This window comes from Emys orbicularis, chromosome 4, assembly GCF_028017835.1.
Source record: "Emys orbicularis isolate rEmyOrb1 chromosome 4, rEmyOrb1.hap1, whole genome shotgun sequence".
NCBI lineage: Eukaryota > Metazoa > Chordata > Testudines > Emydidae > Emys > Emys orbicularis.
The window spans coordinates 4,126,648-4,150,598 of NC_088686.1; positions in this window are offsets into that span (position 1 = coordinate 4,126,648).

The following is a 23,951-nucleotide window of genomic DNA, read 5'->3' on the forward strand; positions in this document are numbered from 1 at the left end:
CAATATACATATTTTGACAGAACAGTGAGTTTCAGCAGATCATGATCTTTCATATGAGACCTTACATGTAATGCTTTGTATGAAATATCACAACCACGTAAAAATGATGAATATGGGGATTACAGGGTGCTACTTTGAGGTACAGTGTGTCACAGCAAGTGCATAAGCATCATTATCCTAATTTTACAATGGGAGAAATGAAGTATTGCTAGAGATGACACAGTGAGTCAGCTGTGGAGTCAGGATTAGAACTCAGAATCTCCTGATTCCCAACCCTGTGCTGATTCCGCCAGTTTATACTATATCTTTTTTAGACTCCTGAGATGAAATGTATGATGCCCAATGATTTTTTTTAATACGTGTGGTCAAACTTTCTATTAAACACGTAGGAAACAGAATCTGTAAATAGCAAATGTATGAACATCAAGATTAAATGGGAAACTGTAAAAGGGTCCTTTACTCTGTTTTTATTCCATCCTTTCTTTAAACAGACAAAATTCCCATTGAATTTTGCCTAACTACTTACTAAGGATTTTGAGATTTAGTCTGAAGACTGTATACCAAAAATAATTGAAAATGGTTGTTACCATGAAAGAAACATCTTCAGTTCATATCCACTGGGGGAAGGCAAGGGGAAGGTCTTAGTTTTAAACCATTCTCCAGTTAGGGATTATTGTTTTGTACTGTGTTACCACTTGCAGCTCCAGTCAGGGATTGGGGCCCTAATGTGCAAGGCACTGTGCAGACGTATAATAAAAACATACCAAAGAGCTTACATTGGAAGTATAAGATGAGAGACAATAGGTGAAGTGCAAGGTAACAGTAAGACAGTTATGTGCAGCGTAATCAGCAGCTGGCACAAGGGGCACAGAATGCAGAAGGCAAGAAATATGAGGTGAAATCAATGGGAGTTTTGCCATTGACTGCAGTAGGGCCAGGATTTTGCCCTCAAGTTTATTTAGCGTAATTATTGGTTCATCTTCTCAAACACCTTTCAGAATCTTGCCCACCTGAGTAAATGTTCAATTTGCAGCTCTGAAGGTTGACATAAAAATAGCAGTAGGAACACCGGGACTCAGTGGCAATTTGTGAATATCGCTGCCCATAGAAGATGTTAAAGACCTTGAAGCAGAACTTAAAGCAGCTTCACAATTAAATTCTGAAAGGCTGAGCAGAGCAATATTACATGACAAATTGTCTCTTTCCACTGTCTGATACTAGAGAGCCCATCTCTTCAAAGTACTTGTTGCAGTTGGTAAAAGCAGCCCAAGGATTACTGTAGTTATAGTGTTTGCTTGAATATAATTTCCCAAATGCTTTTAGCTTTACTGTGGCAGTTTGCCTCTAATTGCAGATATAACAAAATGCCTCGAGCATATTTATATACTTGAGTTTTATGTTAGTTACTTGTTATAAAAGTGTTAATAACAGCCTGAAGGGAAGGAGCAGAATTGCATTTGAGAAGTAGAGAACCAAAGACTATTTGGTTTAAAATTTTGCTTAATGGACCATTATGTGTTTGGTAGATATGTTCTTATCTGCTGTTTTCATTCCCCCTTTCCCCATTTGATACTACAGAAACAAAGGGAAACTGAGTAAAATAATACCCTGGCTTTCAGGTTTAATAACTTGGTAAAATAATTTGGTAAAATTCAGTCACTCAGCTGAACTGAATTCATCATCAGTGAAAGAGGAATGCTTTTATTTGTTTTTAAACGTGATGCTTGATTTTTAGAGCCCTGTGGACTTACTCCTCACTGAGCAAAAAGGTTTATTTCAGATATTCAGGTGGTCACCGCAGCTGGAGGAGTGCAGCACGGAGGTGAATGGGATGGGAGCTAATGGCTAGAAAAAGCAGCGGCATGTGGCTGTTCATTAGTGTCCTGCTCTTGCAAAGTGTCTCCTGTGTTGCCACTGACTTCAGTGGGAGTTGAGGGGGCTCAGCACTTTGCAGGATTGGGCCCTTGACCAGTGACTCTAGAGTTGGGCCACACACGTACCTGAGATGAGAGGGGCTGGGAACTGCTTCCTTGTGGCAAGGTTCTGTTACTGCTTTGCTGACTGTGCCCAGGTCCTTGCAAGCACAAAGAATAGGTAACGGCTAGGGGCGGCATGCAGCGGTCACAGTGATGGAGAACGGATTAAGGTCTGTCTTGATTCTGCAAGCCCCCGTGGTTCTGCTCCTTGTACACAAGGTGGTTGTGTCTAATTTGCCAAATAGAGGGGGAAGGAGAGAGAGGTCACTTTGAGAAGGGCTGTAACTGCCAACACATGTGTATCAACAGTCCCATACTCCTCCATCAAGCCACACTCGCAGGCTGCTAGTCTTTCGTAGGCTAGCTTTGATGTAAGGCTCCGCACTCAGTCCCACATTGTTGAACCAGCAGACCTCTTGTACTGAAATGAATGGGGTATTGACTCCCCTGGGAGGGTCCTCCACCTGTACTCCCCTTCACTTGCCTGAGATTACCGCACTCGGAGAAGGATCAGCACAATGCTTTTCGTATTCTAGCTTTAGGCGTGGAAGGGTTAGATTTTTATTGGTAAATGTAGGCAAATGTCGATTTCACCACACACACACAAACTGACAAATATTTCCATTAATAATCTAAATTTACAGCTAGGCCAAAAAAAAAAAATGCTGCTCCAGGACTTCTGAGAGTTTGATTTAAGGCTATTTACTTTGTATATTTTGACATGTGACATTGACCATTTTTGTGTTTTAACAGTTATAAAGTTTTCACTTTTTGAATCTCAGCATCTACTGCCATTAAATAACTATTGTCTGACTCTCATTTTTCTGATCTCCCCCTTAGGTCCTGCAACTGTGAAAATTTACATCAATAAAAATCAGAAAAAATGCTTAAAACATCTGCTAGAGGCCTCGCAGCCCTGTGTCACCCTGTCCCAGAATAGAGCAGAGAGAAGTCCTCCAGGCAGCCTAGAGTGACTGTAGAGGAACAACCAATCAACGAGGTTGATGGAGCAGCCAATCTGGGGCCAGAAGGGCCCTATATAAGACAAGCAGAAGAGCAGAGAAGTCTGCTGCTGTGTGGAGCTCGAAGACCAAAGACCGGGTGCCTGGCTGGCTGGAAGAGCAGCAGTACCATGGAGAGCTCACTGCAGACAGGACTGAACCCCAGGGAAGGCTGCTGAAGACCTGGTGCCTGGCTGGGGGGATGAGCAGTAGGACTAGTGGAGGGTCAGTGAGGGCAGGCTGAAGCCCAGGGGGGCTGAGCGCAGGACCTGGCCAGGCCAGCGAGGGTACTGAGATGGGTCCTGCTGGTCTGGTTGCAGACTGAGCCCGGGGGGGCCTGCTGAAACACTACTAGTTGCAGGTACCAAGATGGGCCCCGGCTGGGTGGTTGAAGAAGGCAGTGCCTCTGGGAGAAGCCCTAGAGCTACTGCCCCATACCATGGCCTTGATAAGAACATGGACTGTGTACCCCGAAAGTGGGGACAGTGTGTGGGGCTCGTCCGGAGGCCTGAGTCGCTGAAGACCTGCCGAGAGAACCATCGGCCGGGGGGGCGCTCGCGAGAGGTGCGTGCCACCTTGTTGAAAGAACTAAAACAAAAGCAGGCTCACACCCAACCAACCGAGAAAATGCAGGTGGGTGCCACCCCGTGAAAAAGAACGGTGTTTGCAGGCATATTGCCCAGAGAAGAGGAAGTGCTCATGAGAGGCGGGTGCCGACCCCATTACACCATTGTTTTGCACAACTATGAAAATTCAAATCAATAAAAATGAAAAAATGCTTAAAAGTAAATGCTATTTTCAGTCAAAACTATCTAAAAAATTGACTTCCACCAAGCCTATATACCATCTCCTTTTTTTCAGTAGAATGACCCTGCATTTCCATTTAAACCCAGGTCAGGTTTGCTTTGTGAGTTATGAATATTAAGTCTCTGCTGTTTATCTCCTTGCATGGCTTCTGAGCTATTGCTACATTCGAAATGGGTCAGAGGAATTAAAATAAGCATGTAATTTATTTGTGGTAGTACAGGTCATTTGGAGACCATCATTCTTTTGCAGATTGGCATCTGGAGAGAATCCTATTTGTCAAGTCAAACCCAAGCTTTAAATCTGAGACTATGTTGAATATCTCCAACATGCGATCGCAAGGTGACTTTTTTAATCCACGTGACTTGTTGATTAGATTAAGAGTGTCCTGACTGGGTCAACACTTCACTTTCTCCTAAACAATATTTTAATTGCCCTTTTCTTTTAATTGCTGATTCTTGTTCTTAATGGCTATTCAACCAGTGTAACTGGCATTTTCATTCTTGTATCTATCAGCATCAGAGAAAACAGAGATTCCCTTAACTTTAGATCAAATCTATTTCTTTAATGCAGGAGGGATAGATGTATAGGGCAATGTGTAAGGCTTCAGCAAGCCATTTGAATGCTAATGTATGCAGCAGAGAGGTAAAGCATTAACTGGCATGTCCGTGATTGTTTATTACAAGGATTTGGAAGTTAATGTGTTTTCCACAGTCTGAAGGTATTTTGCAGAATGAACAAAATATAAAGATTCTCAGCTGAGTTTGTCTAAAGTTGGAAACATCTTTCTGACGTTTATTAGTTTTCCAGCCGGGAGAGTAATAAACCCCTTTCTATAGATTAATATTTGTTTTCGTTCTTCTAGTTCAGCAATCATTTTCCCCCTTGGGAAATACATAGGAAAGTGATGAGTTGGGAATAAATTATCTCTGAAGTGGTGGCTCAAGTTTATATTAAGTGGTAAAGCATTAGCACTTCCTTTGGTGTCTATTGCAACACCACCATTACTCAGATTTTTTTTTTGTTTAATTTACCACAAAGACTTTTTTTTGGCCTGGCAGCAGCTTTGCTCCAGGCTTAGTCCATCGGTGTCATTCACAAGTGAATACTTTCACATCATTCCCTATAGTATGAATACACGTACAGCATGCTTCGTCTTGGTAGCGACACATCTACCTCTCATCACTGGCCATGTCATAAGCTCTGGCAGGAGCTGGAGCAGCACCTTGTGGAGGAAAAGCAAAAATAAATGATCATTTATTCTTTCTTCTGAGTCAGCAACCGCCTCTCCCAGCTGAGATGGAAGGAAGCATCGCAACTTCGGGCCCAACTGTCCATGGCCCAGAGGTGGTCCATTTTAGAGCCAGGCACAGCTGCAGCCCCTATTCCCCCAAGGATGCTTGGGGTCCAAAAGCAGGGGGGGGGCATGGCACTATTATCTCTCTCTCCACGGGCCCACAGAGTGGGAGTGGTACCCAGGGGGAGTCTGCTGCATACAGTGGGAATTGCTTTGGAGCAGGCTATTCCTAGAGCTTCCCTAAGTGTCTGTGCAGCACCTAGCACCGATCTTGGGTGCTGCATAGACACTCGGGTGGGGCCTCTCCATCACCCACCCCTAATCAGCCCCTTCTATCCACTCTTGGCTGGGGAAAGGGGCAAGAGGTTTCGGAAACTTCTTTGCTGGGACCAATGTCCTGTCCATGTTGCTGGCGCTTTGGGCTTCCATTTTATTCATGCCCCCAAGTGCATAATTGAACGATGCCACTGGTGGCCAGAGAAGTTCTTTCTGAATGTCAGTGGTTCACAGCAGTTGAAATCACTGTACGGGCCTCCACTTTTGGTTGTCATCTGGGAGATGGAACTTGCAGCCTCTGTATCTAATAACACGAGCCACTAGTACCTGAGCTAAAGGATTAAGGCTGGGAGATTGATGGTGATAGTAGATTCATTAACATCTGTCCGTGGCCTAGCTAATACAGGGGAACAGAGAGGCAGACCCCACAGCAGGCAAGGTCTGAGAGCCTTAGGAACAGCATGGGCCGGAACAGTTCCTTATGCTTGTACAAGGACATTTGAAGTGGAAATCATTGAGGCGGAATCAACGTGGAGCACCAAGATGTCAAAACCTTGTCATAACCACATGAGTGATTTTCCGTCATACCACCATTGAAGAGAGAGCGTTACTATTCTCATCTCTAGGATCCAGCAAGACACAGCATATAAACGGTAACCTACTTTCCGTCATTCTTTATAAGAGCACTTTATGGGTTTTCAGCACATTTCTTAGAACGCTGAGGGTGGGATTAATTGCTGCTTTTATACCAAAGCCTGCAAAATATTAATCAACAGTTCCAGAAACACGAAATCCTCCTTTGGCATAACTGCATGAAAGTCAATGCTGGTATTATACCAGCGATGAATTTGGACAGATATGCTCAGAAGTTAGAGGAACACTTTTTCCTTTGCCTATCGGTGGATGTACCAGCCTTTCACAGTATTTACTTTTCTTCTGGAGGAGGGCTGGACCAATCTCTCCTAGGCTCCATCAGTGCTGCTCTATGCATGCCCCGTGAAGAGTTTCTAGAGATGGGACTGAAAGAATAGGTCACCCAAACATGCCCCAGCCTCACTTTCAGTTTCAGTTTCTTTATTTGGAAATTTCCTGTTTCTTTTAGAAAATGATGCTGAAGTTCAACTGGAAATGGATCAGTCTGGGTCAAAAATTCTGGGACCTGAGCTTGTTGCTGCTAAGACGGTAAGAGACCCAGCAGCATTCACTTTCTTTAATAGGGTTGAATTGGGATATCTCATCACTGCTAATAAATCACAGTGCATTAGTGCAGCCAATGCTTTTCAAAAATTAATTACTTGGTTACACTAAAAAGTACCTTTTTTAAAGCAGGGGAAAAAAGAATTTCAGAATAAAGATTAAGCAGCTGCTAATTTTGTATCTTTAAAATGGCCTTTTTTCCATTACAGGTGAACACAGACATACAGGAAACATCAGGTGTGGAGGTAAGTCAGAGTCAATCAAAACAGGTTTTACATAAAGTAAAGGGATGGAATTTAAAAAAAAATCCCTTGGTACTGGGAACATTCCCAGTCTCCTCAATAGGAGCAGGCATAGGTCAACCCTGACAATCCCATCTTGGATATAAGAGATTCCCAAGCACGCCAGTTCCTCCTGCTTGCGTCATCCGTCCCTGCAATGGGATCTGCAAGGGCAGGTTCTCACTCCTTGCAGAACTACACTGACAGACTGAGACTCGGCTCGGACAGAGGGGTCTGCACTTGCCAGTCCCATTGCAGGAGGGGGCTTTAGAAAGAAAAATGCCATGACTGTTACCATGAGAAGGTTCAGAAAGAATATCTGAGTCCAGTGAACAAAGGACTGACACCAGCTCAGCCTCTTGCCCTCACCTTGTACAGGGGAAGGGCTCGGAGACTTGCTGCTTTTAAAGGCAGAGGGGACAGCTGGCCTTGGTACATCCCACGTTGAGTTTTGCTGTTTAAATTTGGCCGGTTTGTGATGGGGTGCCCGCCCCAGGCACGGCCTGAGCAGGTTAAAAAGAGCCAATTGACCTTATAGGCTGCACCTGGAGGAGAGCCAGGCACTGTTCAAATCTAACTGAGGAGAAGCCCAGCTGGGCAGGAGCAGGCTGAGCTTATATGAAACCAGCAATGGGGGGGGGAAGGAACTCTATGGCCACTCCTGTGAGAAAAAGGGAGTTGGCTAGAGACAAGAAGGAGTTCTAGGGGGAGTGTGAACCCTGGGATCCTGCTCTGCACTAGAGTCTGGCAAGAAGCCAGGTGGGTGGGGTAGGCACTGGGAGCAGAGGCAGCTCAGGTTGGTAAACCCAGAGGTGGGCCAGGAGATAGAGAAGTAGCTGAGGGAGACTGAGATTGGGTAGTCTATGGTTGCTAGGCATAGGGTCCCTGGGCTGGAACATGGAATAGTGGATGGGTGGGCTCAGGTTCCCATACAAGCCATGAGGAAAGTAGCACTGGATCTGGAGTTGGAGCAGAAGACTGCTGGATTATGGTATATGGACACCTTGCCCAGGGGGACTTTGATACACTGGAATGGGAGGACTAGTGACCTGGCTGGAGGGCTGAGTCACAAAGAGGGAGACCCTAGGTCCCAGAGAGAGAGAGAGGAACCATCGTGTGGACAATTGCCAGGAAGGAGTGCCAGACCCTGTGAGAGCTAATTCCCAGACCCAGCCACAAGGAGGCATTCCAGTGGTGAGTAACCCCTTACAAAATTACAAACATTAGCCTTGCCAGCTGCAACTGTGGCTTTCTGCTTAGTCATTCTCCTTGCTTGCTGATACGTCACAGAAGTATTATTATCTGGAAAAGCACCAAAAAATGCTGTGGTCTGTGCTCAATTTAGTAAAACAACACTTTTTATTCCTTATTGTTACCGTGCTTGGCAAATGTTGAGGTCTATTTTGTTCCATCCAAAGTGTAAGACATGGACTATATATATTCTGGCTGTTCAGAGTTCTGTGGTGTGTAAGCAAACGCCCCATGCAGTGATGGGAAATAAAGAGCTCTGTACCCAATGTGAATTTGCTACTCTAAATGGCACCGCCTCAGCAAACTTCCTCTGCTACCTTCATTTGAATCCCAGTTTATATGGAACCAAGCAAAAAACCAGTTTTATACGGGTTGAGGCTTAAGCACTTGGCAGTTGTCTGAAAGTATGCTAACCTGTTCTCTTATGTGATGCTTTCACAGCAGCAGGGTTTTTGCTGTCCTTCCCTTTCTTACTGTGGGGAGTTGGGATGAATACATACTGCCTACTTTAATGTCACTTAGTTTTGCACTTGCTGTATCTATTCAAACCATGCTGTCTCTTCCATTACTAAGTCCTCCAATAACTACCCCTCCTCATTATTTCGATTGTCCTGTTTTCATTCACTGCACTAAGATGTACTGCCAACCCAGCATGCATGGTAGGAGACAGCCTTTGAGTCAGGATGAGCTCTGTGTATATGCAGCATGGTTATTTGCTGGATAGGTTTCAGAGTAGCAGCCGTGTTAGTCTGTATCCGCAAAAATAACAGGAGTACTTGTGGCACCTTAGAGACTAACAAATTTATTAGAGCATAAGCTTTCGTGGGCTACAACCCACTTCTTCGGATGCATATAGCTATATGCATCCGAAGAAGTGGGTTGTAGCCCACGAAAGCTTATGCTCTAATAAATTTGTTAGTCTCTAAGGTGCCACAAGTACTCCTGTTATATTTGCTGGATAGATACTTTCCCCCCCAGCTTCTTGTATTGGGCTATTATAGTGGCATACATCTGTGTTACTATCCATAAGGCTCTAACAGTGTTTCTAGTAGATTCTCCCTTTATGAAACATTTGCATACTCCATTAGGTTCTAAAGTATACATTGGAACAAGCCTTTGGATGAGCAGAAACTCCAAGAAGAAATTGTTTGTTTAGCAAAATATCATTAAAACTGGCTTGTCTTTGTTGGCCAAAAATATCTTAAACACATATTGATTTTTTGCGGGGAGGGTTTGGCAATATTCTGGCAAAAAAAAAAAAAAGTACTGCAGAAACACAATAGGCTGTAAGATCATTTCAAGGGATACTGTCAACTTGAATTTCTAGTCTCAATAAATCCCAACTTCTGATGGAAGAACCTTTAAACTGTCTCAAATCTTTAAAACAAAATCCTTAATTTTTTATAAGAATTTTTCTGCCCCCTGCTTGATGTTTATAAGGCTCTCCTCAGCAAGGAAAGAACTCACATTGTAATGGAAACAATGAAATAGACTGTACTGTCAAACTTGCAAAGTTAAAAAACAAAAGCTAGATGGTTTTAAAGAACTTAGTTGCTACTTGTAACTACAGCAGGTAGTGGCCCCTCCCCCCAATACTTTCATTGAGAATTTGCATAATATTAATGCAACTTTTAGGCCCTGATTCTGCTAACATGAGTACACGCGCTTAACATGAAGGCCCACTGCGTGTGTTTAACTGAAATCATGTTTGCAGGATCAGGGGCTTATTTGGCATGTGATACACTCGACAACAGTGCCAACTGGAGCGGTTCTTCTTCACTGTCTGTCCTCAGCTGCTGTGCTATTTAACGTGGTTGGCACTGTCACGTGCGTCACTCCAGAGGTGGTGGCATTTAGATGGTAGGTGAAGTGTCCTCTATATAGACTGCATAGCACAGCCTGGAAGAAAGGCAAAGCCTCTTTTGCATTTGCAGAGTGTACCATAATAATGCCAGAGTGGATTTGATTTGTGCTCTACCCTTATGGGAAAGTCCTACATAATTTAATTGAGATAAAACCAACAGTAATCTATAAGCATTAAGCAGGGTTCTATAGAAATTACTCTAAAACTCACATGATTGAATGAGAATTAATCCCTTTTAGGGCATTTTGACAGCAACCTGCAGAATTTATTACTAAAGAATTATATTCCAGCTCTAGAATTCTGCAGGTCAGCTAAGACATTCTGTAGCAAGATAATCCTTCTCTATTACATTCTGTAGGCCTTTTCCACAAGGGGATAGACACAGTACTTTGGACTATATTTCAAGCAAAATGAGTGGGGGAAATAAAACTCTTAAAAAGAGAACAAAATTAAATAAAAGCATGTTTAATATCTGCTGGCATGCAACCAACACAGCAGGCTAAGTACCTGTAACAGCCTTTTATTTTTGTGCATTACTCCTGGTGGCTTGTGATATCTTGTACTATATATTACTTTGTGTACATCTCTGTCCTAATCTATTGGGCTGTAATGTTTTCTTAGAACAACCTAGATATCAAACACCACTCTGATCCCTACTGGCCTCCAGCCTTCCAGATACTTAATGATTTCAGGAATAGAGTTTACTTCCTACTTCAGATCAGAATTTCAGACATCATGCCCTTCTGGCTTTTATTAGTTGCTTGTTCTAAATCAGAGGGAATGGCTTTTCTTTTTAATTGTTCCTTTGAATACGCACCGCTCATCTTTATTCTGCTCTGTACACAGGGAATTGCCGAATGTTGTGTCACAAAGCAAAATTATGATGGGATTATTTCCTTTCTTTTTTATTGCTATAAATAGCAACCAAAAAGCATATTCTCCTTTAAGATAGTACTTCTAGGTAGACTTTGCAGTTTTTTAAAAAATTACTATAGCAAGTTCTGAATACCTTCTAATAGACACTGTCTGATTTTTATGTGAAATGGGTATTGGAAGGACTAAACATAGGAAGAATTGCTTCCCTAAATATCCTGTTGGCTGTTTATTTACCGCTTGATTTGTCTATTTAATCCTCTTTTGAGACACATCTCTCTGGTTTGTCACCCTGGGTGAAGAAGGTTTTAATGAAGATTATTTGTGTAAAGGTTTGGTTGCACGAGTGTCCAAACAGTTTTCATATGCGAAAACTATTTCCATATGTAAACTAAGGAAGAGTGGGCTGTTTGCATGAATATTTTTATCATGTGCAAACAGGCATAAATAGAGTTGAGTTGAGGCCATTTGAAACAAAATCTTTTTGGTGGAAGTAACTGATTATTGGGAAAGGCATTAGAAAAACTTAAATTTAGCGTTGAAATCTCCATTTTATGCTTTTCTGGTATGCAACACTATCACATAATACCAATTACAACGCAAGATGCACTTCCTGTGTGTCCAAGTGACCTGCTGCCCTCTGCTGGGTAAGCACCACAAAAGATGGGCTTCATTCACCACTGCATCCCAGTGTAACTCCATTGGCTTTAGTGGAATGATACCAGCGTAGATCTGAGCAGCACAGTGGGGTAGCAAGGTCAATATGTTTATTTTAAGTCTTTTGGAAGTTGTTTTTGAACACTATGAATGAATAATTAATATAGCCCAGGAAGTATACAAGAAAAAGCTTATATTTAATAATTGCCTCTCCTTCTGCAAAAAATCTATATTCAGAATGCTAAGCTTGTCTGGCTACGCTATGCGCCCTGCATATTTCAGGATATATTGTTAATAACAAAAAGGGGCTACAAACAAAAGAGGAATAGAAGATCCTGCATTTGCTATGACTTCTGAACAGTTGATCTCACAGCCTTAACCAAGGTGACCATATTTCCCAAAGTTAAAACAGGACACTCTGCGAGGCTGGCCTGAGCCACTGGGTATCGCCGCTCGACTGAGCGCCCCTGCACCGGGGGCGGGGCTGACCGCCCAGGACTGGGGCCTCGTATTGCCACTCCTCCCCGAAAAAAAAAAAATTCCTCTGTGTTGAGTCTGAACTTTTGATGAGCTTAAACTTAACCCAGACTTGATGTCTCTGTCTGAAAGTTTTAATCAAAGCTCTGACCTGCTAACTACTCATGACACCCCCCCTCCCCTTAAGTAGCCATCTCCCCTTTTGTCTTTTTAAGTTTACATTTTAACCTGTTTTATCCTGTAGAATCTTGATTGATTATGCATGACCATTATGATCTGTTAATCACTTTGTTTACTTCTGTGTATAAATATTGATGCTCACCCCTAATAAACTCGCCACACTTACTCCGAAGCCTTTTAAGCTAAGGATAGTGTGAGCCCGTTGATCAACGAATTGGTGTCTGGTCTCTGACAGATTGTGAGCCCCATACCAACTCCGCACGAACTCGGGTGCTGGAGAGGTGAGTAAGGACTTGCTTTTTACCTAACAATTTGGGGGCTCGTCCGGGATTTCCTTCTGGTGCGGTGCCTCTGTCCAGTGGTCAGACCACTCATATATGAATTGGCAGGCGCCACGGGAGATTTCTCCCAGCCAATTCAATATTGAGGGGTCGTGTACTGGACAGCAGGATAAACGCCAGTTGGAGGGCTCCTGTCAGACACCATGGGTCAAGGGACTAGCGTGCCTCTTGAGAGTCCGCTGGGGATTGTAAATAAGTTATGGAACGAAGGGAAACTCCCAGTACAGACAGGAATGTCTAGGAGGAAGTTGTACACACTGTGTGTAAGGAATTGGACTGGGTATACCGCGGTATTGTCCGACCCGGAGATGAGGTGGCCTTCGTATGGCTCTTTCGAACAGGCTGCCTTAAGAGGAGTAAGGAGCCAGATCGAAAAAGACCATCCGGGACAGTTATGTTACTGGTTTTGTTGGGACACAGCAGCAGAGCTGTGGAAATCTTTAAAAATTATGGCAGTCAGGTATTCTCCCGAGAGTGAATCCCCTCCATGTTATTTCGATGAAGGGTGTAAACCACGGCGTGTTTTGACTCGTCAGTTGGTCCCCACTGCACCTGCCCCTATTCCTCCGCAGGGGGACTCTCTCCAGAGCGCAGAGGGGAATCTGCAGGACTCCAGATCGGAATCTCTGCAGAGGGATAAGGGGGAAATGGAAGGGCACACCTCGGGAGGAGTAATTACTAGGCAAAAGATCAAGCAAATGCAGCAGGATGCATATCCCTCCCCTGGGGACGCCCAGAGGGTCCGGTCGCATCCGCAGATACTTACACCAGGGACGAATACGCCCCTGCACCACCAGCCCAGCCCGTTCCTCAGGCCTGGATCAACTACGGGCAACAGCAGCAGCTGCAGCAAACTCAGCCTCCTCAATGACGGTACCCCGGGGGCGAAGGCAAACAATGTGATGGTCTTATTTCCTTAATGTCTTTAGCCGGCTCCTTCCTCACTTTCTCCCCTCCCAGCAAAGAGCCTCGTCTAACCCTTTCAGTCCAAGGACTGCCTGTCTCTTTCCTCATTGATACTGGAGCTACTTTCTCTCTTTTAAATCATGCCCCCTCTCCCTGGCTATCCTCTGAGGTTAAAACTGCAACTGGGGTGGAGGGCAACCCACAGTCTCTGGGGCTCACTTTGCCTCTAAATGTTATTTATGCTGATAAATGTTTTTCTCACCGTTTTCTTTTTTCCCCAGCTTGTCCGATCCCTTTGATGGGCCAGGATTTACTCTGTAAGCTTGAGGCTACTTTAACCTGCACTCCTGAAGGGGTAGGATTATTGATGACAGTGTTAGGAGATTCGGCCCCAACTCAGGGTAATTGGGAAACCCCCCCCTCTCTCTCCCCTGACCTCACTGACTTGCCTTTAACCCTCTGGGGAATTTCTGACACTGATGTTGGCCTGCTCCTTTCGGCAGAGCCAGTAAGGATTCAAGTGAAGCCCTCCTTAACCCCCCCGTCAGTCCCTCAATACCCCCTGTCGCTGGAAGCCCGGGAGGGCATCCGCCCCATTATCGAGGGATTCATTGCACAAAAGCTAGTCCGCCCTCAGCGCATTCCCTGTAACACCACCCCTATACTGCCTGTCAAAAAGCCTCCTAAAAAGGACGGAGACCCTATTCGTTGGCGCTTTGTACAGGATCTACGGGTTGTTAATCAGTATGTGGTCCCTCTTCATGCAGTAGTTCCTGATCCAGCTACTATCATCAGCCAAATCCCCTGGGATGCTGAGTGGTTCACTGTTATTGACTTAAAATCAGCCTTTTTCAGCATTCCTGTGCACCCAGACTCTCAGTATCTCTTTGGTTTCACCTGGGAGGGACAAAGTTATGTCTGGCAACGACTTCCTCAAGGATACAGAGACAGACCCACGATTTTCAGCCAATGCCTCCGCCACGACTTGGAAGGCTTCACCAGTCCGCAGGGATCCACGTTAGTCCTATACGTAGATGACATCCTATTAGGTAACCGCGAAGAAGCTGCCCTCCGCATCGATGGTAAGGCACTTTTATTATACCTACACACCAGAGGCCACAAGGTAGACCCTAACAAGATTCAGTGGGTCTCACAGAAGGTCCGATATCTGGGCTTCCTGTTAACCCCAGAGGGGAGACAAATGGACCCAGTCCGCATAAAGACTATCCAAAACTGCCCTCTGCCAAACACCAAGAAACAACTTCGAGGTTTCTTAGGATTAATTGGCTTCTGTCGCCCCTGGTTGCCGTCCTGCGGGGAGTTAAGCAAACCGCTCCACCGACTCACTGCTAACCTTGCTCCTGACCCTCTGCAGTGGTCCCCAGACACGATCCAAGCCTTTCAGTTACTCAAGGACAGTGTGGCCTCCTCCATGTCTCTCCGCCCCCCCCAATTACAGCAAACCCTTTCACCTTTTTGTCCACGAGAGGGGCGGAATTGCTAGTGGCGTCCTTACCCAGCTGAGCGGGCCCCACCATTTCCCGCTTGCTTTTTACTCTCAGCAGATCGACCCTGTCGCTCAGGGAACCCCATCCTGCACCCGGACTCTGGCAGCAGCTGCCCTGCTGATCACAAAGGCAAAGAGCCTGACCCTGGGTCATTTTACCACGGTTTGGACCTCTCATGCCTTGTCAGCCCTTCTGCGTAGGGGCACAACCCAAGTCTTTTCGGCCCATCGTCAGCAACAGCTAGAGGCCGAACTCTTAGAAGACACTAACCTAATTTTTGAAAGGTGTGGGCCCCTTAATCCAGCTACCTTGCTTCCTGACCTGCCAGTCCTCCAGGATCAGCACGACTGTGTGGAAGTAGTTCATAGCATCTTACAGATAAGGAACAACCTGTTTGACGTGCCACTGGACAACCCTGATTGCATCCTCTTCTCGGACGGAAGCTCCTTCTATGTTGATGGCAAGCGTTTCACCGGTTATGCAGTCACCTCTGAATGGGACATTCAAGAGGCCGCCTCACTGCCAGGCAACTGGGGAGCCCAAGCCGCCGAACTCTATGCCCTGGCCCGAGCTTGCCAGTTGGCCGCTGGTAAGACCGTTACCATTTTTACTGATAGCAAGTATGCTTTTGGAGTTGTGCATTGTCACATCCACCTCTGGAAGTTTCGAGGTTTCCAGACAGCTGCCGGTAAACCCATTCAGCACCTCCCCCTCATCCACAAGCTTTTGGACGCCCTCCAAGAACCCTCGGTCCTGGCTGTAGTTCACTGCCAGGCCCATACTAAAGATGATAGCCCCGTCACCCGTGGGAATGCCCTGGCTGATGCCTCCGCCAAGACGGCTGCCGTCTTACCCTTAGCCATGCCCACGTTGGCTATTGTAACCTCCTCCTTTACTCCACCGCACCCCGTACCAGTACCCGCTGCTGAACTACAGTCGTGGGAGAGCCTCGGAGCCACTCTGGTCAAAGGGACCTGGCTTATGCCGGATGGCCGAGCCTGCCTCCCTCGCTCCACATACCCCGTGGCAGTTCGCTGGCACCATGATAAGGGGGGTCACTACGGCACGCACGCCCTTGTGGACACCATCGCTCGCTTTTGGTATGCTCCAGGCATTCAACCCTACTGCCTGTCAATAGTGAAAGCATGCAGCACATGTCAGCGTAATGGACCTGCTCCGCCTCTTAACAAAATTAAGGGTGGAAGACCTCCGCCTGCTGCTCCATTTCAACATCTTCAAATTGACTTTGCAGATATGCCAAAGGCTTTTGGGAAAAAGCACCTCCTTGTTTTGGTTTGCCCTCTGACTTCATGGGTCGAAGCTTTTCCTACTGCTAATTGTACTGCTGCCACAGTGGCGAAGATTCTCCTTAGAGACATTGTACCCCGTTTTGGCATCCCTCTCGTGCTTGACTCAGATCGCGGACCCCACTTTACTGGTCATGTCCTTGGCCGTTTAGAACAAGGACTGGGCATTTCACACTCCTTTCATACACCCTACCACCCCCAGTCTAGCGGGAAAGTTGAGCGTATGAATAGGGAGCTTAAGCTTACATTGGCTAAATACTGTCAGGAAACAGGGTTAAAGTGGCCTCAGGTACTTCCCTTGGTCCTGTTTCACCTTCGTACTCGCCCAACCTGTGTATTGGGATTATCCCCCTTTGAACTGCTCTATGGACACCCCCCTTTTCAAAGGCGGGGCGCTACCACGTGCTGATGTTTCACTATTGGGAGGGGATCATATGACCGCGTGCCAGTTTCTCTCCCTACAGGCTCGCCTCCGTACCCTTTGGAAAGCCTCGCAGTTTTCCCAGACCATGCCGCTGGAAGAACAGATCCACCCGTTCCAACCAGGGGACTTCGTCTGGGCCAAAAAGTGCGTTCGTGGCGACACCCTCCAGCCGAGGTTTACTGGACCCCACCAGGTTCTTTTAACAACCCAGACTGCAGTGTTCCTGGAAGGACGCAAATCCTGGATCCACCACTCCCACGTCAAGCCAGCCGTAGTGGACCACAGTGACGGACCAGCAGCTCTTGCCACCACTGAGGACACTGCCTCTGACCAGTGGACCAGCTTACCTCTTTCAGACATCAGACTTAAATTGACTCGGAAAAAATGAGAGGACCTTTTATTCTGACAACTGTATGTTTTTTATTATGCCTTTTTAGTTTATTTTCTGCTTATGAAGATAATGCTTTTATTAGATATTCCCACGAGGTTAAAACTCGTATTTTAGGAAATAGAAGTAATTGCTGGGTATGTACTCAATTTCCAGTAAATGCAGAACAGGGACTCCCCTTCACACCCATTCCTCTGACCACTGCTAATATGACTTGGATGCCACCGGCTAGAGTAAAAGATCCAGTCCAACACAATCTTACATGGGACAAAACAGGAGTGCCAATTAACAGATATCTCAGGGTAACCAATCAGACAGGATCACTGTGTTTTGTTAAAGAAAAGGGGTCAACTTTTGTGGGAACAAGTAAATGCAACATGTATTTTAATGGCACCGCCTTTAGTAAAAATCTTGGCTTCAAGCCTTGCGCATCCCACTTATCCCATATGTGGATCCCTCACCCCGATCCAACTTTTTCATGGGTGGGCAAGCCTTCAGAGTCAGCTTTTAAGAAGCCCTGCTCAGATCACGAGGGTGTCCAACTAATTGTTAAGGGATATACGATTGCCTTCTACAACTGCTCAAGCAGTACTACACTGCACTTTGAAAACACCACTACCAAATTGTGCCTCTGCAGTTCGCACAATGACCCCTCTGCGTTACCAGGGGAACAGTGGTCCAACGGGTGGTGGGTTACCTCCTACTTTGAGAAATGGAATACCCGAAACGCACTGTATGGAACATACTGGGTGTGTGGGCCCAAAGCTTATTACTTTCTCTCCCCTGATTGGGCAGGGTCATGTTATTTAGCGTGGCTAACACTGCCTTCTCGCATCTCCCTCACTCCCCCTCATTTTCCCCACGTTCGTAACATCCGTGAAACCTTCAGAGATATTAATATCCGTGATGGTTTGTCGTGGCAGCGGTGGGCTGGTCTCATTAGCTTGAGGGGTGGTGTCATCCGTCTACAGGGACTACTAGAATCTTTAACCAATGAAACTGCGACCCTATTTGAGAATCAGGCCGGGGAAATGTCCCAGCTGCGCCAGTTAGCTTTGCAAAACCGAATGGCTTTAGACATAATGTTAGCAGCCCAGGGAGGAACTTGCGCCCTCATAAATGAAGAATGTTGTGTTTTTGTAAATGACACCTACCCTGACACTTTTCAACGTACCAAACATCTAAGGGAAATGGCTAAGAACTACTCCTCTGGCCAGCCACCTTATGATTGGTGGGGAGCCTTATGGAATTGGCTGCCTGGATTTGGGTGGGTTAAAAAACTCTTGGTGGATATTGTTGGGGCCATAGTAATCCTTATAATACTGTGTTGCTGTATTCAGTGTGTCCCCTCCCTCATAGACTCATGTGGGTCAGTTTATTCTTTTCCTACTTCAGCCAAAGGCCTTACTCTCTTCGAGTTGGCCCAGGCTGAAATTGCCAAGCGGCCCTTGGCTCCTTAAAATGAGGTGTAGCTTTTGGTAAATAGTTATCCCAAAGCTACAAATGGAGGAATGTTGAGTCTGAACTTTTGATGAGCTTAAACTTAACCCAGACTTGATGTCTCTGTCTGAAAGTTTTAATCAAAGCTCTGACCTGCTAACTACTCATGACACCCCCCCCCTTAAGTAGCCATCTCCCCTTTTGTCTTTTTAAGTTTACATTTTAACCTGTTTTATCCTGTAGAATCTTGATTGATTATGCATGACCATTATGATCTGTTAATCACTTTGTTTACTTCTGTGTATAAATATTGATGCTCACCCCTAATAAACTCGCCACACTTACTCCGAAGCCTTTTAAGCTAAGGATAGTGTGAGCCCGTTGATCAACGAATTGGTGTCTGGTCTCTGACAGATTGTGAGCCCCATACCAACTCCGCACGAACTCGGGTGCTGGAGAGGTGAGTAAGGACTTGCTTTTTACCTAACATCTGCACCCCCCTGGTGCGGCCCACCCCCTCTTTTTTGGCAAAACAAGTGCACTTGCCCCATTTGTTCTTGCCAACTGATGATTAAGGCCAAGTTTTTGTCACGGATATTTTTAGTAAAAGTCACGGGCAAAAAAGAAAAATTCATGGAAGCCCTGATCTGTCCCTGACTTTTACTAAAAATATCCGTGACAAAATGGGGATCTGTGGGTTCCCCGCAGCTGCAGCAGCTGGGAGCTGTGGGGTGCCCCCGCTGCCTGTGGCAGACAGGAGCTCCAGGGTACCCCCCGCCACCTACAACTCCAGGGGCCCACGGTGGCCAGGAGCTCTGGGGGTTCCCCCCACAGCGGCCGGGAGCTCCAGGGGCCACCAAAGGTGGCAGGGGTATTCCACAGCTCCCTGCCCCTGCGGGCGGCGGGGGACCCTGCAGCTCCCAACCACCGCAGGCTAAAGTCACAGAGGTCACTGGAAGTCACGTATTCCGTGACTTCCGCGAACTCCATGACTAAATCGTAGCCTTACTGATGATCAGTTGGCAAGACAAATGAGACAATGCACAGTTTTGCCAAAAAAGTCAGGATGTCTGGGACAGCTTAAAAAGGGGACTGCCCCGGCCAAAATGGGATTTATGGTCAGCGTAGCCTTAACACCATTGCATTAAGAGGTTTCAGAGCGGTAGTGTTTTGTATCAGCAAAAACAATGAGGAGTCCTTATGGCACCTTAGAGACTAACAAATTTATTTGGGCATAAGCTTTTGTGGGATATAACCCACTTCATGAGATGCTTGGAGTGAAAAATACAGAATATATATTCTAATACATGAAAAGATGGGAGTTGTCTTACCAACTGGGGAGTGGGGGGGTCAGTGCTAACGAGCCAATTCAATTAAGGTGGAAGTGGCCTATTCTCAATAGCTGACAAGAAAGGGTGAATACCAAGGGAGGGAATACCAAGCCAGTCCTCGCTTACAGACAGCCCCCCAACCTGAAGCAAATACTCACCAGCAACTACACACCACACAACAAAAACACCAACCCAGGAACCAAACCCTGCTACAAAACCCGGTGCCAACTCTGTCCACATATCTATTCAAGGGACACCATCATAGGACCTACCCACATCAGCCACACCATCAGGGGCTCGTTCACCTGCACATCTGCCAATGTGATATATGCCATCATGTGCCAGCAATGTCCCTCTGCCATGTACATTGGCCAAACCGGACAGTCTCTATGCAAAAGAATAAATGGATACAAATCAGACATCAAGAATTGTAACATTCAAAACCAGTAGGCAAACACTTCAATCTCCCTGGACACTCAATAGCAGACTGAAAAGTGGCAATTCTTCAACAAAAAAACTTCAAAAACAGACTCCAACGAGAAACTACAGAACTGGAATTAATTTGCAAACTGGACACCATCAAACTGGGCCTGAATAATGACTGGGAGTGGATGGGTCACTACAAAATGTAATTTTCCCTCTGCTGATACTCACAGCTTCTTATCAACTGTTGAAAATGGGCCACTTTGATTGCATTGGCCTCGTTAGCACGACAAAAGTAATTTCCCCTCCCTTGGTATTCACCCCTTCTTGTCAACTATTGAGAATAGGTCATTTCCACCTTAATTGAATTGGCTCGTTGGCACTGACCCGCCACTTGTTAAGACAACTCCCATCTTTTCGTGTGCTGTATATATATATATATACTGCTTACTGTATTTTTCACTCCATGCATCTGATGAAGTGGGTTTTAGCCCACGAAAGCTTATGCCCAAATAAATTGGTTAGTCTCTAAGGTGCCACAAGGACTCCTCGTTGACATTGCATTAACACTTTTTCTTCATATCACACAATCCATACACAAAAAGCCTAATTGTGAATCACTTAGGTATATGGTAGGTGTACCAGCCCTGGCACAAAACTGCAGAAGCAAGGATGTGAAAAGTAAAGTCACATTGTAGTACATATGCTCTACTGCCCCAAGCACTTGTCCAACACCCCAACTAATGTACATCTCTAGAGTTGGGTGTAAAATGGTTTTCCCCTCTGGAAAAGATTTTTGAAAAATTTCCCATTCTGCATTGGGACAAAACAAAAACCAAGCAGAACAGGGTCTGGGATACATCTCTCTCAAAATTCCATCTTGAACCTGAGAATCCTTCTCTATGAAAGGTTGTTGAAATCTATATTGATTCCTGCAACAATTTCAATTTTAACGAACTGGCATTATCTAACAACAACAAAAATTCCTGACCTGCTCAACACACCGCAGACCAGGTGCTGCAGTCTTAATTCTGCCTCCCCATTTTGTCCTTCCGCTCATATCACTTTACCTGACAATAACAGATAGGGTGAGCAGATGTCCCGATTTTATAGGGACAGTCCCGATTTTTGGGTCTTTTTCTTATATAGGCTCCTATTACCCCCCCATCCCTGTCCCGATTTTTCACATTTGCTGTCTGGTCACCCTAATAACAGATGTGGATGTTGATGTCGTGGTGTTGCTGAGAGGGGCCTTAATGCTGTCTCAGGCCCAGCCCGCTTACATGGCTAGGTCTCAAGTCCCCACTGTTCAGCCAGACTGCTTATCCTTTTTTCTGTATAATAACTTTAATTTGGTTGTATTCCATTAAACCAGACTACACTTCTCATATCTCCTGTAAAAGCCTGTTTTTTTTTTTTAAACCATATAATGAGAACGTTATTTTAAGATGTTAAATTGGTAAGGTGGTAGTAATCTCTCCATGGATTTTTTTTTTAAATGTGCCCAATTGTGGATTAATCTGGGCGAGCTGCATATGGCAATCCCCACACTAAATGATTATAGTTATTATTGTAAGTGTCCCCTAGAGAGCCTTAACAACTGAAGTGAGCAATTACCTCCCTTTAAATTGAATTAAAAATGATCCACATAAGAAGTCTTAATGTGATCAAGGATTCATTCAGGTAAGAGCCACTAGAATTGTCATGCTTTGCTGTTGGCACAGTGGTTTATGTATGCAATTCCCTGTCTGGGGGTAGGGTGCGGGAGGGGGGGACGGGGACGACGAGTTATGGTGGGGCCCTGCATAACCTCAGAGACAGCATCTGTGTATAAAGCAGCACTTTTTTGCAGAATTGAGGGCTACAGAACCAAGAACTTCTCACGTGGAACAACAAAACCTTCCTAGAATCTGAGTGGTTTCTTCATTGGGCATCTTTGGGGTTGGAGCTATACCTCAGTAGGACCAGTGCTCAATTAAATGTTCTTAATGAAGCAGAGGTCGATTACAAGGGTCTGAGTCTTACCTCATTTATCCCAGGCATGACTCCATTAAAATCCGTGGAGCTGTGTTGGTGTAAAGTAAGAATCAGGCCGCGAGTGTTCCATGAAATATATTCAACTTTTAGGAGCAGGCATCTTTAAAGATGTAAGGGCCCTTGGGCAAAACCTCTGCTTGATCTGCATGTGAAAACCTCCACCAGGGATTACGGCCCATACCTAGGCAGAGTTCTGGTGGGGCCACCTGGACAGCTTCAGCTGCATGATCGGGGCATAAAGGAGGGTATGATAAACCATTGGCAAGTACCTGAAGGGTGTTGTAATGGGGCGTTCAGGCTTTGTTCTTCACCTCTGTCCTTGGAATGACCCAAAGCTGTCTGGCCTCACTGGAGATGGTGGAGATAGCAGTGGAAAAAGTCTCCTCCCCAAGGTCTGAATAAAGTGGGAGAGGGGAAGGGTATGTGAATTGGTGGAGCTTGACCACATGTCTCTGGTGACCCTCAGCTGGACTGGAAGCAGGCAGTGAAGCGTGAGCCTGTAATTAGTTGTCACATTGTTTGGACTGGCTCACAATATGAGCCAACCTCAGGAAAGACAGACACCCCAAACTGGTTGTATGTTCTATAATTCGATATCATCAAGCTGGTATCACAGTGGTCCAGGAGTTCACGTTTAACAGTTTTACCATGGAGTCACAGACGGTATCTTTAGGCCCTCCAGTCTATCTTACCACCCAGACAGACTGGACTTAGGCTAGGTCTACACTACCCACCTGAATCGGCGGGTAGAAATCGATCTCTCGGGGATCGAATTATCGTGTCTCGTCGGGACGTGACAATCGATCCCCGAATCGACGCTCTTACTCCACCAGCGGAGGTGGGAGTAAGCGCCGTCGACTGGGAGCTGCGGAGGTCAATTTTGCCGCCGTCCTCACAGCGGGGTAAGTCGGCTCCGATACGTCGAATTTAGCTACGCTATTCGCGTAGCTGAATTTGCGTATCTTAAATCGACCCCCCCCCCATAGTGAAGACCTGCCCTTAGTGATAAATGGACACTAACACCAAAATTCACATCAGTCAGATTGCTTCCAGTCCCAAGAGACCAGTCACTTGCCCCAGATCAATTGGTACCATAGATCTTACACCAAAGACAACACCTGTAGTTGTTTACAGGCCTGGCTATCTAACTATTTATTAACTAGGGAAAAGAAAGGAGTTATTTACAGGTTAAAGCAAGAAAACACACACACACACACACACACACACACACACAAATGAGTTACCATCTAAATCCTAAGTCACTGATTTGTAGGTGATCTGTCAATTCAAAGTGTCTTTCAGGATGGACCCAAAAGGCAGTCCCTGTGGATCTCTGGCTTCAGTTTGGTGGCTCTGGCCCTGTGAGTTCAAACAGTGAAGAGATGCAAAGTCTTCCTGTGACTTTGTTTTATTTCCTTTATTCAGCTTCCAAGTCCACAGGATGAGCTTCCTTGCATGTAGCATTTCCAAGGTGCCATAGGGCCATTAACCAATCCTTTGTATTGTGATGTTCCTTGGAGGTCCATCTGATTTTTTTGATAGCCCTTCTGGATGGGCGGGGAGAATGATTCCCACGCTATAGCTAGAAATAATGGGATAAAATGGAGAAAGGGACAAATTGAACAATCACTGGCAGTGAGATGCATTAGCTTGTTGAACAGACTCTCACGAGAATTGGTGGAAGAATAATTGGTTGAAATATTTAAAACAAG